At 41.8% G+C, this 13369-nt stretch overlaps 1 protein-coding gene across 13 annotated transcripts in view; it reads left to right on the forward strand.

Moving 5' to 3' along the window:
* Window positions 1-4618: 4618 nt before the first annotated feature.
* ZMYND11 (zinc finger MYND-type containing 11) overlaps window positions 4619-13369 on the forward strand; it is a 127925-nt gene continuing 119174 nt past the window's right edge. For 2 of the 13 annotated variants that reach the window (XM_068559348.1, XM_068559455.1), the window contains exon 1: window positions 4872-5054. The gene's annotated coding sequence lies outside the window, so the exon portion shown is untranslated. Of the gene's footprint in view, window positions 4684-4725; window positions 4785-4863; window positions 5055-5195; window positions 5219-5423; window positions 5485-5631; window positions 5887-13369 lie in introns of those variants that run through there. The other 11 variants (XM_068559414.1, XM_068559447.1, XM_068559378.1 and 8 more) reach the window with 10 other exon arrangements.

Genomic DNA, 13369 nt, shown 5'->3' on the forward strand with positions numbered 1-13369 from the left:
CAATTGCCCAATAGTTATATTTTTTGGCTTTTTATATAAATTTTTGGATGTGAGCTATGGATAGATTGCAGGCACAAAATCTCCCTATACACTGACTAAAGAAATCAATGGAAAATAAGATTCTAAACAACTTAATTTTATTAGTTTTCTGAAAACATGTATTATTTCAAGTAAGGGATACACAGTGTTGTGGGAATAACCAGTCTCTTAGGCTAGTATTATTAGTAATTTTTTCCTAATTATGAAAAAAAGATTTTTATAAAAGAAGATATCTGTAACTCAGAGAAATGTTCACTGTTAACATTTCTTTCCACAGAGTATTTCCTTTTAATATTTCACAAAATTGAAATCATATGCATCTGTGATTTTATATTCCTTTCCAGTTAACAGTTTCTAATGCTGGATTTTTACACTATTTCGACTTTATTTTATTGGTATTACAAAAAACATTGTGATGAATCTCATTCATTAATTCATCAAATAGTTTTGAGTGCCAAATGTTTTTGAGTTACATATATTTGGAAAAAGTGTCTAACCCTAAGTGGTTACAAACCTCACTACCAACTTCCTGCCTCCTGTTCCCCGCCAGTTTCATTCCAGCTCCCCAGTGGGTGGTGAAGTTCAGGTCTCCTATGCCAGATCTGTTTGTAAAAGTGTTAAAAAAGGAGAAAAAGTGATTTGGAGAATTGTGTTATCTCTGAACAAAGCCATGCTTGCAATCCATTCATCTTGCTGTAGATTAATATTTCTTATTTGGAGTGTCAGCCACTTGATATTGACTTTCCGTCTATATAAATTCTTGCTGTGCCAATCCTAATGCTCTCCAAGGTATGCAGATGCCTCAGGCTAACTAGGGACCTCGTGCATGAAAATGCAAAGGAGAAAAGCGTGTTAATATGCTTCCAAAATATCACCCCAGGCATATATACCTGCCTGTTTCACACACACACACACACACACACACACACACACACACACTCTCACTCATGCATGCATAGCCAGAGAGAATATTACTTGGCTCCTCTCAGGGCTTGGGAGACCTGCATTTACAATATCCTTTATCCCACAGCCCTGAGCTATTAACCTAAGTATAACATGATTTAATTAACATGTAATTTTGATTAACGTGCATTAAGAAGGACTACAATATTTGAGTGACAGAGCCACTGGTATTATGTTATTTAAAAGCAAAATGCTAGTATCTTGATAGTACCCTCTCAAGTGCAATGAGACCACCAATTTTGTCCGTGCCACTTTTGCATTTACCATATTCATTGGGTGTCTGAGTATGCTATGGAGAGCAAATCAGCTCGTTAGTCTATAAACTCTAAGGTAAATATATCATTTCAATAATCTTGTCTTATGGAGAAAAATGGAGAGCGCCAACTTAGATTGGGGGCTCACTTTTTGGAAAAAGTGACAATTGAATAGACACCTGAAGAATGAGTAGGATTATCCCCAGGGGGACAGGGGAAGGATGTTCCAGAAGGAGGGGACAAACTTTGTACTGTTCTGATATGGGACAAAGGTTAGTGAGGCAGGAATGAAATGTAGAATGAGGTTAAAATTAGGAGGTAGGTAGGGGCCAGGCAAAGCTGGGCCTTGTGAGGCAAAGCTGGGCCTTGTGAGCCAAAGAACAGGGTTTGATTTATTCAAGATGCTGCAGAAAATCATTGACGTTTTTTAAGCTGGGAAGAACAATTTGTGCATACATTCTTGCTTGTCTTTCACAAGATATATTTAGGATAGATTTCTAAATGTGGATGTCTGGGCTTAAAGATATAAATATTTTTAAGGCTCTGGTATTTCAACCAGTATTCATACCAATTCAATTTCCTATCAATAGTGTATGAAAGAGTGTCCATCTCGCTGACCCTCAATAGCATTATCATTGAAGAAGAATTCTGCCATTGAAGAAAAGCATTGTTGTGTTATTTTGTCATTATATTACTAGGGAATAAGAACATTTGTCAATATTTATTAATAATTTATATTTCTTTTTTCCTAAATTATCCATGGCCTTGTTTCTTTTTTTGGTGGTGTGTGTGGTATTTATCTTACTGATGTGACATAGCTTTTTATATTTAAAGACTATTACCCTAGTTCTTATTTCTTGCATATATATATATTCTCCCAGTTTGTTTGCCTTTTAATTTTACTTGTAAAGTCTTCCTCACCTTATAAGAGTAAGTTGTTATCAAAAAAACATTATTGTAAGTTGAAAATGCAACTACTATTATTTTAAATTAGAAAAGGTGATATATATATATATATATACATATATATATATATATATATGTATATATATATATTCCAGAGTCCCCATAAATGAAAAACACCAAGTCTCATTGAAATAGAGCTATTTTACATCACTAGTTTACAGTACTTGTGATAACACATAACAATTTCTATTCACTAATTTCTGTATAACATGCTGTTCACCTGCATTCCTGAAGGTTTTTCATAGTTATTCTGTACATCACACTTAAGACTATGTTCTCAAACAAAGCATACATACAGTATTCAATGTTTATGTAATTCAACCTTTAATGCAAAATAGAAACATAAAACCCAACTTTAAAGAAATAAAAGCAAGACTTTCAGGAGCATGTGCATGAGCTTGTTATTGCTACATACTAGCAAACCAGGAACACTCTGAGATGGGAATTTAGCAGGATACCCCCAATTCTATATAACTGTGAAGTCACCCTCTCTAAACTGGTCCTAAAAAATCTGAATTGGTCCTCATTATGTGAAGAAAGTGGGGAAAAGGGTATTAGAAGAAACTCCTTATAAAGTATAAAAGTTGTAACCCTAATGGGCATATTTTAAAATAGGTCTATATTTGTTTTTGACATATAGAATACATAAATTTTTATATAGTCAAATTTATCACTCTTTTCTGATAAAAATCATTGCTTTAGAGCTTAGGATATTTTCCTCCACACTAATATTACAAACATTCACCTATATTTTCTTCTACCTTTAGAATAATGATTTTCAGTTTATACATATGTATTATTTAAGTCATTTGGATTATTTTAGAGTGTGGAGTGTAAGGTAAGGATATGATTTGATTTATTTTTTTAAAGAGACAGAAATTCCACACCAATTTGTTGAATAATCCATGCCTTCTCTATTTACATAATATTTCTTGAAGCAGAATCTGGAAAAAGTGATATGCTGATCAAGTCAGACATTACTTGTCTAGCGTTAGTTGGGGTTGGGAAGAATTAGGAGTGCTGCGTGGGGTCTTTCTTTGGGTGGTGCTAAATCTCCGAAACATGGCCAAGTTGATGTAAACCATTCCTCACTGCCCACTACTCTTCCTTTTCCCTCTTTTCCTTGACACCTCAGTTCCTTGCCTTCTCTTTGCAGTTTGCCAGATAAATTCATGGTATAACCTAAGTTGTATGGAAATAACTATTTGGGTCTTCTGGACCTCCCTCCAACTCCCAACCCCAAACCACTGGCCCCCAGACCATCTCCCCTGCCTATTAGTTACTCAGCTGGGGGGAAAATAAGGTAAATAAAACTGTTCTGAAGGGAGTATAGGGCCAAAGGCTAAATTCTAGGCAAAACCAAGGTAGAATGAGAGAGAATATCTGGGTACAAAAATAAAAATGATGGCTAAAAACTCTGATTGGAGAAAAATGTGCAGTTAGGGTTCGTGACTTCTTTCCGAAAATGTAAGTTTCCTTTAATACATATATGATGTCTTCCTTGAGTGGCCTCTGTGAAATATATAGAATCATGCAGTCCTCTATTTTACAGATGACTTAAAAGATGATTTACTTAAAGCTATTCATTGTTAGAATTCCTGGTCCCGCATTCAAACCAGGCATGTCTTGATTTTTTTCTGACATCTTTTAATCCCTCTGCTCGATTTTAATGGCACATATTTATCCATACAATTAAAATGAGTTTAAATTATTTTGTGATGTCTCTTGAGATAACCAAAATCTCTCTGGGATGTATTAGAACCAGGGCTACGAAATACTATGTTTCTTCCACTGGTGTACATCATAGAACTCCTATTCAAGTACCACCCATTTCTAAATTCTAACTTAGAGACCAGCTGTGAAAGATTGTTCAATTGGATTAGAATCCCCAAATTTCTTGGACAAGTGTCTTCCGGTGATTTTCAGGTATATATGTCCGAAGAGAATCAGAGTAGGAAGTTTCAGCTGATAGGTCTTCCTTCCAAACTCCTATGGACAAAGGTCATTAGAGAAAACATGTGAAATCTATTAAGTATGCTTATCTCTGAGACTTTCTTAATCCACATATGGGGATCTTCTCTTCTTAGATCTAGAATTACAAACTAAGAAAGATAACCTTCTCCTTACACAAATTGGTAGTGTTTTTGCCAAAACGGTAATGGGTGGTCCCGTTCTTTCTGAAGTCCTGTTTGTGCACGTATGGAATGAGGAATTCAGCATATTCCCGCAATTTGTTTCGTTGACAGAATTTAAAAGGTATTAACACCATTTTACCGATCTTGCCAATTAAAATATTAATGCTTCTCCAAGACTTTGCCATTCCGACGGTGACTCTAGGCAGGTACGAGGCACACGAAAACAGGCGTCGGCCGGGCAGTGCCCGCGGCCGCGGGTCCGAGCTGACGATGCTGCGGGCGCCGGATCTTTGTGCGCTCCGCTCCCGGCTCCCGCGTGCCCGCACGTACGTAGCTTTCACGTGTGTGTTGATATGAAGTGCATGTGTGGATATGTAAGAATATGCTCAAATTTGGGGAGAGGCGCGGAGCACAGGACGGCGGGAAGGTGGGTGTGGGCGTGCACGGCGGGCCGGGCCGGGAGGGAGCCCGCGCCGAGCCCGAGCCCGAGCCCGCAGCGCGGCCGGCCGGCGGGCCACACAATAAAGCCCGGGGGCGGCGGGCGGGCGGCGGTGAGGAGGCCGGGCCGGCGAGCGGCCGCCCCGCTCAGCCCGCCATGTGAGCGGCGCCGCGGCCTCGCAGGACGCAAAGTTTCCCGGCAGCGGCGGCGCCTCAACTCCGCGCCCAGCCACGGCCCGCCGCTCGGCGAGGAGACACCGTAAGTGCGGCGGAGGGGCCTCAGCGCTTCCCTCGCCGGGTGCTCGCGAGTTTCTGTGGTGGAGGCTTGTAAACATGGCGCCCCTGAGGCGCGGAGCCGGAGCGGGGTGGCCGGGTCCGCGGAGCCGGGGAGCCAGGGAGGAGGCCGGGCCCGTGGAGCCGGAGGTCGGGAGGTCGGGGAGCCGGGGCGGACGGCAGGGAGGCCGGGTCCGCGTAACCGGAGGCGGGGAGGCCGGGGAGCCGGCGCGGGCGGCAGGGAGGCCGGGCCCGCCGTGGCTGGGAGGCCGGGAGACCGCAGCCCCCCCGCTCCCCGCCGGCCCTGGCCCGGAGGAGGCGGCGGCGGCGGGAAGGAGGCGGCGCGGGCGGCGGGCCGGGCGCGGAGGGGGAGGGCCGGGCGCGGCGGCGGCGGCGGCGAGGACCGGAGCATAATGGTGGGAGACGCTCGGCCTCGGTGGCGGGGCGGGGGCGGGGGCGCGGGCGGGGTGTCCGAGGCGGGGTGTTTGTGGAGCTCGGGCCCGGCTGCAGCTTCTCGGGCCGCGGGCGTGACCGCTACTCGCCCCCCGCAGACAGCGCCGAGTGGACGGCGGAGCTTTGTTTGCGTCGGGCAGGGGCCTGCTGGTCTGCGGGGGTTCGGCTGCGCCCCCCGCCTTCGGCCGGCCGGGGAAGGGCGGCCGTGCAGGAGGAGGAGGCCCCGCAGGAGCAGGACGGCGCGGGGCCTGCACGGGCCGCGAAGCCGGGGAGTCGCGTGAGCGCCGCCCGCCGGGCCGGTCCTCCCCGCGCGCCCAGGCCTCGGGGCCAGCGGTTCGGCTCGGGGTCCGCCGGGACGCAGCCCTGTGAGTTTGGGGGCGGGTGGGGGGCGGGCGTCTGCCTTGACGGCTAGTTGTTGGGAGCGAAGGCCGCGGCTGGGCAGGGTGGTCCCCAAGGGCCCAGACGAGGCCTGGTCCCCGGGGCTGGGAACGGGCGGCAGCGAGGCCTCCGCCTCCTCCGCAGATCCTCCCGGGCCCCCAGGACCGCCTGAGTGTCCGCCACCCATCCCTACGGGCGTCCGGAGGGGAGCTAAGCTGGGGCGCAGCAGCCGGCCTGGGACCCCAACTTCCGCGTGGACTGTCCCCTTAACGCCTTTCTGGCCCAGCGCTGGAGGCGCTCACGGTGTGTCCGTGGTGCCCGGTGTTATGTACGGTGGGGGTGTGATACCCAGTGTGTCCACGGTGGTCGGTGTTACGTACCGTGTGGTCATGGTGCCCGGTGTGTCCGTGGCGCCTGGTGTTATATGCTGTGTGTCGGTGGTGCCCAGTGTGCACCTGGTATGTGGTGGGGCATGATTCCTAGTGTGTCCATGCTGTCTGGTGTGTCCGTGGTCCCGAATGTGTGCCTGGTGTTATATACCGTGGGAGCATGCATGATACCCGTTGTGTTTCTGGTGCTCGGTGTGCACCTGGTACTTGGTGTTATATGTGGTGGGGATATCATACCTGGTGTGTGCATGGTACCTAGTTGTCTCTGGTGCCTGGTGTTATATACGGGTCCACATGGTTCCCGGTGTGGGCATGTCATACCTGGTGTTACATACTGTGTGTTCGTGGTGCTTCGTGTGCGCTTGTGGGGTGTGTACATAGTACCCGGGGTCCTGTGAACTCAAAGCAGGTACCCTGTTGAGGGATGGTTGCCTGAAGGTTGGAGGGGCCCGCTTGGGTCAGATTTTTAGGGGCCCACAGGGCTTATGAGGTTTAGGTCCTGGGTCCGCTGGTCTGCCTCACCCAGGTGTTCTGCATCCTACAATAAGCGGTGTCCTGTGGAAACAAGAGACTGCTTAAAAATAATTTAGTCTGTTTAAAGGCAGAAAGTAAAACGTTTTTCTTTTAAACCGAGAAATGTAGTAGTTGTAACTTAGTAATTATGGGATGCATAACCTTTTCAGGGTTTTGGGTCATTGATTGTAATTAATGGTTTGAAGTTAGCAGAGAGATAGTCTTGGTTGTACTTTAAAAGTTTGAGTGCTTTCTGGTAAGCACGGTCACCTTTGTGACTTTTCTGAATTCTAACTTGTAGAAGCAGGAGATAAAATATGAATTTTGTACAGGCATGTTATTTTCTTTGTCTTTAGCGTTGATTAGTCATTATTTTGGTGGACTCTTCTTTATAAGATGGCCAAGTTAGAGAATCAGAGGTCAGAAAATATGGGCTGTGATTATGACAGAATCAATAAAATATTTTTCTTGCTTAACTCCATGCATGATTAACAGAGGATCTCTATTGTGGTACTTTTCCCCCTTAGATGTTGTTCATATGTTTCTCCTTAGATGTTGTTCATATGAAAACGGAATCTCCCTTTTACATTTTGTAATTGGGCAGTTTATTTATTCAGTTACCTGTTGCAAGGTGGTTAAATAAACATATATGTAAGTGCTCCCAGCTTTACAAAGAAAAATCAATTAAAATGTTAAAATTATCTCCTTAGTTCATATGCAATATTCCTAAGATATCATTACGTTGATACTTTGAGTGTATGTCATCTTGCATGTTTCCATGAATTGACCTGTGTTTATTTGAACTCTCACCTTTTTGTAACAGTACCCACTTTTCCTTTAAGGGTTGTTCAGGTAGTGTATAAGAGAGACATTCATACCCTTTGGCATACCTAAATTGAGACACTGATTGAAGCTAATTAAGAATTTTAACATTTGTAATAAAGTATCAAATACTGTCCTACTGTTGCTTAAAGCCCTAAACCTCTGGTATCAGATTTTGTTTAACTACCCCTACCAGCCTTCAATTGAATTCTCCATAGAAAACATTTAAGCCAAGAGGCTGTATCTGGAAAAAAGGAGAAAATGTTAAGGAGAAGAGTCTGACTTAAAAAAAAAAAAAAAAAAAGTTTCACTGTTTGAAAACCTTAACTTGGACTTAACGTTGAATTTTTTTACAGGTTGATTAGATTCTTGTAATTTGGAGGTAGTATAGCAACATGAGTTTGAGGCCAGGTGACTTGGGTCTGAATCTCACCTCTGTCATTACTAGCAGAGTGATCTTGGGCAAATTATTTAAACTTGCCATGCCTGGTCTCAGTTTCCCCATCTGAAAAACAAGGAGTTTAATTGCTATCCGTATCTCTTACATGAAGACTTTCAGTTACTTTGTTTCAGTGGCATTGTCAAAATTTCAAAACAATTGAAATCTGCTTCGGTACCGTGAGTCTGTGAAGATCAATAGTGATCTGAAGGTTCTCCATATCATCAGTGGTCTGTCTTCCTTTGGTCTTGATTTTTGAAATGTTTTTGTATCCACAAGTTTATAACATAAATGAGTACCATGATGAAAATAGGCATCATATATTGTATGTTTACCAAGTGTCAGCCATTGTGCAAAGTTCTTTATGTACACTATCCCACTTTTAAAAATCATACACGTGATCATCTTAAAAGCATAGCAGTCTTCCTTTTAACTGTGTAAGGTTCCATCTCCTTGTAGCACACCCACACCCCTCAACACACATACATACTCTCTAGAATAAGAAGTGAATGAACTATCAGTAGTAGTTTTTTGAGAGAATATGATCCATATAACATACAGGCTTGAGAATCTCTGTGATAAGAGGTGAAATGATAGAAATGAACATAATGGAAGGGAGATACAAATTGAAATCTAAATACCCATCAGTATGATGTAATATCTCACATGTAGTATCTTAAACATATGTGCTGCCTTAAGGAAAGATCCTTTTGGGTGCGTGTGTGCCTATTACTGATTTTCCACTTAGAAAATTCTTGGAAAGCTATTTACAGGCATACCTCAGAGATACCATGGGTTCTGCTCCAGACCACCGTAGTAAAGGAGATATCACAATAAAGCAAGTCATGTGAGTTTTTTGGTTTCCCAATGCATATAAAAGTTATATATACACTATACTGTAGTCTGTTAAGTGTGCAGTAGCATTATGTCCCAAAACCAGTATACATACCTTAATTAAAAAATACTTTATTGCTAAAAATGCTAACCAACATCTGAGCCTTTAGTGAGCTTTAGTAGTCACATCAAAGATCACTGATTACAGATCACCATAACAAATACAGTAATAATGAAAAAACTTAAAATGTTGCAAGAATTACCAAAATGTGACACAGAAACACAAAGTGAGCAAATGCTGTTGGAAAAATGGTGCCAGTAGACTTGCTCAATGCAGGGTTGCCACAAACCTTCAGTTTGTGAAAACAGTATTTGTGAGGGCCTGTAAGGTGAAGTGCAATAAAATGAAGTATGCCTGTAGTTTGTATTGTGAAAATGCTGTACAATATTTGATATCAAATTACTTACAAATGCAAATAAATAGTATGCAAAATTTAAAAAATATTTATTTGGAAATTAAGAAAATATTTGTAGAGACCATTATGTATTTAGTAGGGAAATTTAGCAAATTGTTAGGCTTAGGTATTCAACTCAATTTTACAAATCTAATTTATGTTCAACTAGTAAATATTTAGACATCATTCATTGTATTTTGGGGGTTTGTTTTCTATTCATCAATACATAATGGCTAATCATTTGCCTAACTTCATGTGAAATTAAAGAAATAGACAAAGAGATTAATAGAAATGGCAAAGGTAATGGAATACTGTCATATCAGCATTTTTAAGGGATCATATGGACTCATCTGTTCTTCAGAGATGAGAGGAATATATTGAGTAGATTACCTTGTACTCTTATATAGTAGTTGGAAAAATGTGTTGCTGAAAACTTATACATAGTGTTTTAATTTTGTAAACTGAGTAATATTTAAGTATAATAAACTAGTTTTGTTTTAAAGAAATGCTTTTATAGTTGTTCCATAATGTTTCATAAGAGCACATTAAAATATATTGTATTTTCTTGTAATAGGTAGAATATGTTTTGATATCTTGAGTTCATTCATTGTTATTTATTGAAACTGCTATGTGCTAGACACTTGCTGGATAACACAGTTACTGAAGCAAGTGCATTAAAGTGCAACAAGAAATTAAGTACAGGTGCTATGGAGCAATGTTTGTGAGTTAGGGTACATTGTATTTGAGCTGAGATTACTTTTGAAGTCTTAACACTGATTTCAAATTCATTCTAATTTGTAACTTTGCGACTTTATTAACTACTTGAGGATTTAAAAAAAATTATTTAATTTTTGGCTGCGTTGAGTCTTTGTTGCTGCACGCGGGCTTTCTCTAGTTGCAGCGAGTGGGGGCTACTCTTCGTTGCGGTGCGCGGGCTTCTCATTGCGGTGGCTTCTCTTCACAGAGCACGGGCACTAGAGCGCACAGGCTTCAGTAATTGCAGCACGTGGGCTCAGTAGTTGTGGCTCACGGGCTCTAGGGTGCAGGCTCAGTAGTTGTGGCGCACGGGCTTAGTTGCTCTGTGGCATGTGGGATCTTCCCAGACCTGGGCTCGAACCCGTGTTCCCTGCATTGGCAGGCGGATTCTCAACCACTGCACCACCAGGGAAGCCCCCACTTGAGGATTTTTAAAAACAACTTTGTTATGATTAGTAATTTTTTTTTGTTCTCCTGATACTATCTAAGCACTAAGATAGTCCCACTTAAAACCTTTAATATTTTTTCCTAATTTGACCTGCTTGTGTGCTAAGTAAACTTAAAATAGAATTTAAAGAAGGAAGACTCTTCTTTCCTATCCAAGCATTTATCATGTAAACAGAAGAAAGATATATACGAATAGTTAGAAATGGATTTGTTTTGAGAGCTTGTTACTTAATACCAACTCTCACAATTGGGATTTAAAATGCTATATTTTTAAAATGAGGAAGATACTGTGGTGTATTGCAAGATAATATGTCATAAATACATTGTACTTCGATTATGTGCACACATTATGTCCCTTTAGAAGTCTTCTTTGTAAGCAGTTTTTAGAAAGCTGTTTATCATTGTAAAGGTATTGCTTGCGGCAGCACCATTGTTTGTAAAGGAAGGTGTCATGGAGCACCTACTATCCTAGGCAATTTACATACTCCATTTAGTTCTCACAGCAGCATAATGAGGGAAGTATTTATTATAGTATGATTATATGATAAATTACAATATTATACAGCACAGTTATAAGTATTATATAACTTATAATAGAGAAGAGACTTGGAAGAGTTAAGTTATTAGTGCCTGGGGTCACACAGAACACATGATCAAATGGGTATTTGAATTCACGTCTATGACTAGCAAACCTATACTCCATTTAAAACAAAAAAATTATTTATTTACTTCCTCCCTTCTTTCCTTCCTTCCTTGGGTCTTCGTTTCTGCGCCGGGCTTTCTCTCATTGCAGAGAGCGGGGGCTACTCTTTGTTGTAGTGCGCGGGCTTCTCATTGCGGTGCCTTCTCTTTGTTGCAGAGCACGGGCTCTACGCGTGAGGACTTAAGTAGTTGTGGCACGTGGGCTCGTTAGTTGTGGCGCGCAGGCTCTAGAGCGCAGGCTCAGTAGTTGTGGCGCGCGGGCTTAGTTGCTCCACGGCGTGTGGGATCTTCCGGGACCAGGGTTCGAACCCGTGTCCCCTGCATTGGCAGGCGGATTTTTAACCACTGCGCCACCAGGGAAGTACCCCTATACTGCATTTGGCTGCTCTGTCTCCCTAAAACTCACCAACTTCTTGGATCTTTGTACTCATACACTGTCATCTTACAAGTATACATTTATGTCTGCAAAAGTATGGAATAGTAACAGAACGTGAAACTATGCTCACTCTTCTTTCAAAAGTAGGAGGTGGAAAGAAAGGAATATTAGAAACCTCCTGGTAATCAGAACATTCCATACGTAAAGTTCTGGTTAATTCCAGTTTCACTGGTAATGACAGCTCGTAACCTAAGAACAAGCATAAATAATTGGCTCATTTTCTTGCTGTAACTATTGGCAACTCACATTATGAAGATAACTTGCCACAGGGTGTGTGGGGGGAACTTACAGTCATTTTAATACTTACGTATAGGAGAGAAATGTTTGAAAATATTTGAAATTAACTTTACCACTAAAGTTTTTGTGCTGCATTAGAAGGGGCAGTCATTGTCTTGAGGAATCTTTTAGTATTCCTCTGTTGGATAAGTTCAATTTGGATTGAAATAGCTAATTTCTTGAAAGTTACTCTAAGTGCTGAGGCTTCAGGAGTCAGTAGGTGTTTATTGTCTAAAATAAAATAGTGTGAAGCATATGGTGAAGAGAGACATAGATCAATTGAGTTGTAGCATGCCCAGGTTCAGATTGTGTTGATGCTCATCAGCGGGGATATTACATAAGGTTTTCTCATATTTAATAGTTATAGAAAGATTTTTTAAAAAGAAATAGTCTTTTAATGAAGGCTAAAGTATCTCAGCTTGAAAGCTATTATGAACGCTTTATTTTTTTGGTAGATTCTTGATTTATCTGCTTGTTGATTGCTTTTCTGTCTCAAAACTGTATCTGAAAAATGCTGTTAGGGAGATCAAGTTCTTAATTTTCAATTGAGTTTTGACATGGAGCCCTTCTCAAATTAGTATTGAATATATATACTTTAGCTGGCCAGTACTTGTGGTAGGAACAAGTGAGATTGATTTATTTGGGCTTGCCATTGATACCGTATTTAAAAGGTTTTCGGGGCATTTTATTTACTATTAGAGACGTTATCTTTTTAAATTGTAGAGGATATAAAGTTTAAAGTGGTTTATTTTTCTACTGTACTTGTAATTTAACATTTCTTTTATGTTTAAAAATGTCACACTTAGTGTAATGTCAAAATACCTGATATCTTTTATTTTGAAATAACATATTTTCTTATTCTGCACATATATTTTCTACACATACAGTTCTGAAGAAGCCTCTCGATTGTGATCAGTATTCGTGTTAGGTTGTTTTAGTTAAGAAACTTCCATTTGAGTAATTTGAAAGTTAAATTTTATTTTCTTATGATTATTAAAATAAACCTAGCTTTAGTCTCAGTTATTTCCTAGTGAATTAAAAGCTGAACAACCGGGCTTTCCTGGTGGCGCAGGGGTAAAGAATCTGCCTGCCAGTGCAGGGGATACGGGTTCAAGCCCTGGTCTGGGAAGATCCCACATGCCACGGAGCAGCTAAGCCCGTGTGCCACAACTACTGAGCCTGCACTCTAGAGCCCGCGAGCCACAACTACGGAAGCCCGCGCGGCTAGAGCCCGTGCTCCACAACAAGAGAAGCCACCGCAATGAGAAGCCTGCACACTGCAATGAAGAGTAGCCGCTGCTCGCCACAACTAGAGAAAGCCTGTGCGCAGCAATGAAGACCCAGTGCAGCCAAAAATAAACAAACAAATAAATAAAATATTTAAAAAAAAGAAAAAAAAGG

The sequence above is a fragment of the Eschrichtius robustus genome, chromosome 1 (assembly GCF_028021215.1).
Source record: "Eschrichtius robustus isolate mEscRob2 chromosome 1, mEscRob2.pri, whole genome shotgun sequence".
Classification (NCBI taxonomy): Eukaryota; Metazoa; Chordata; class Mammalia; order Artiodactyla; family Eschrichtiidae; genus Eschrichtius; species Eschrichtius robustus.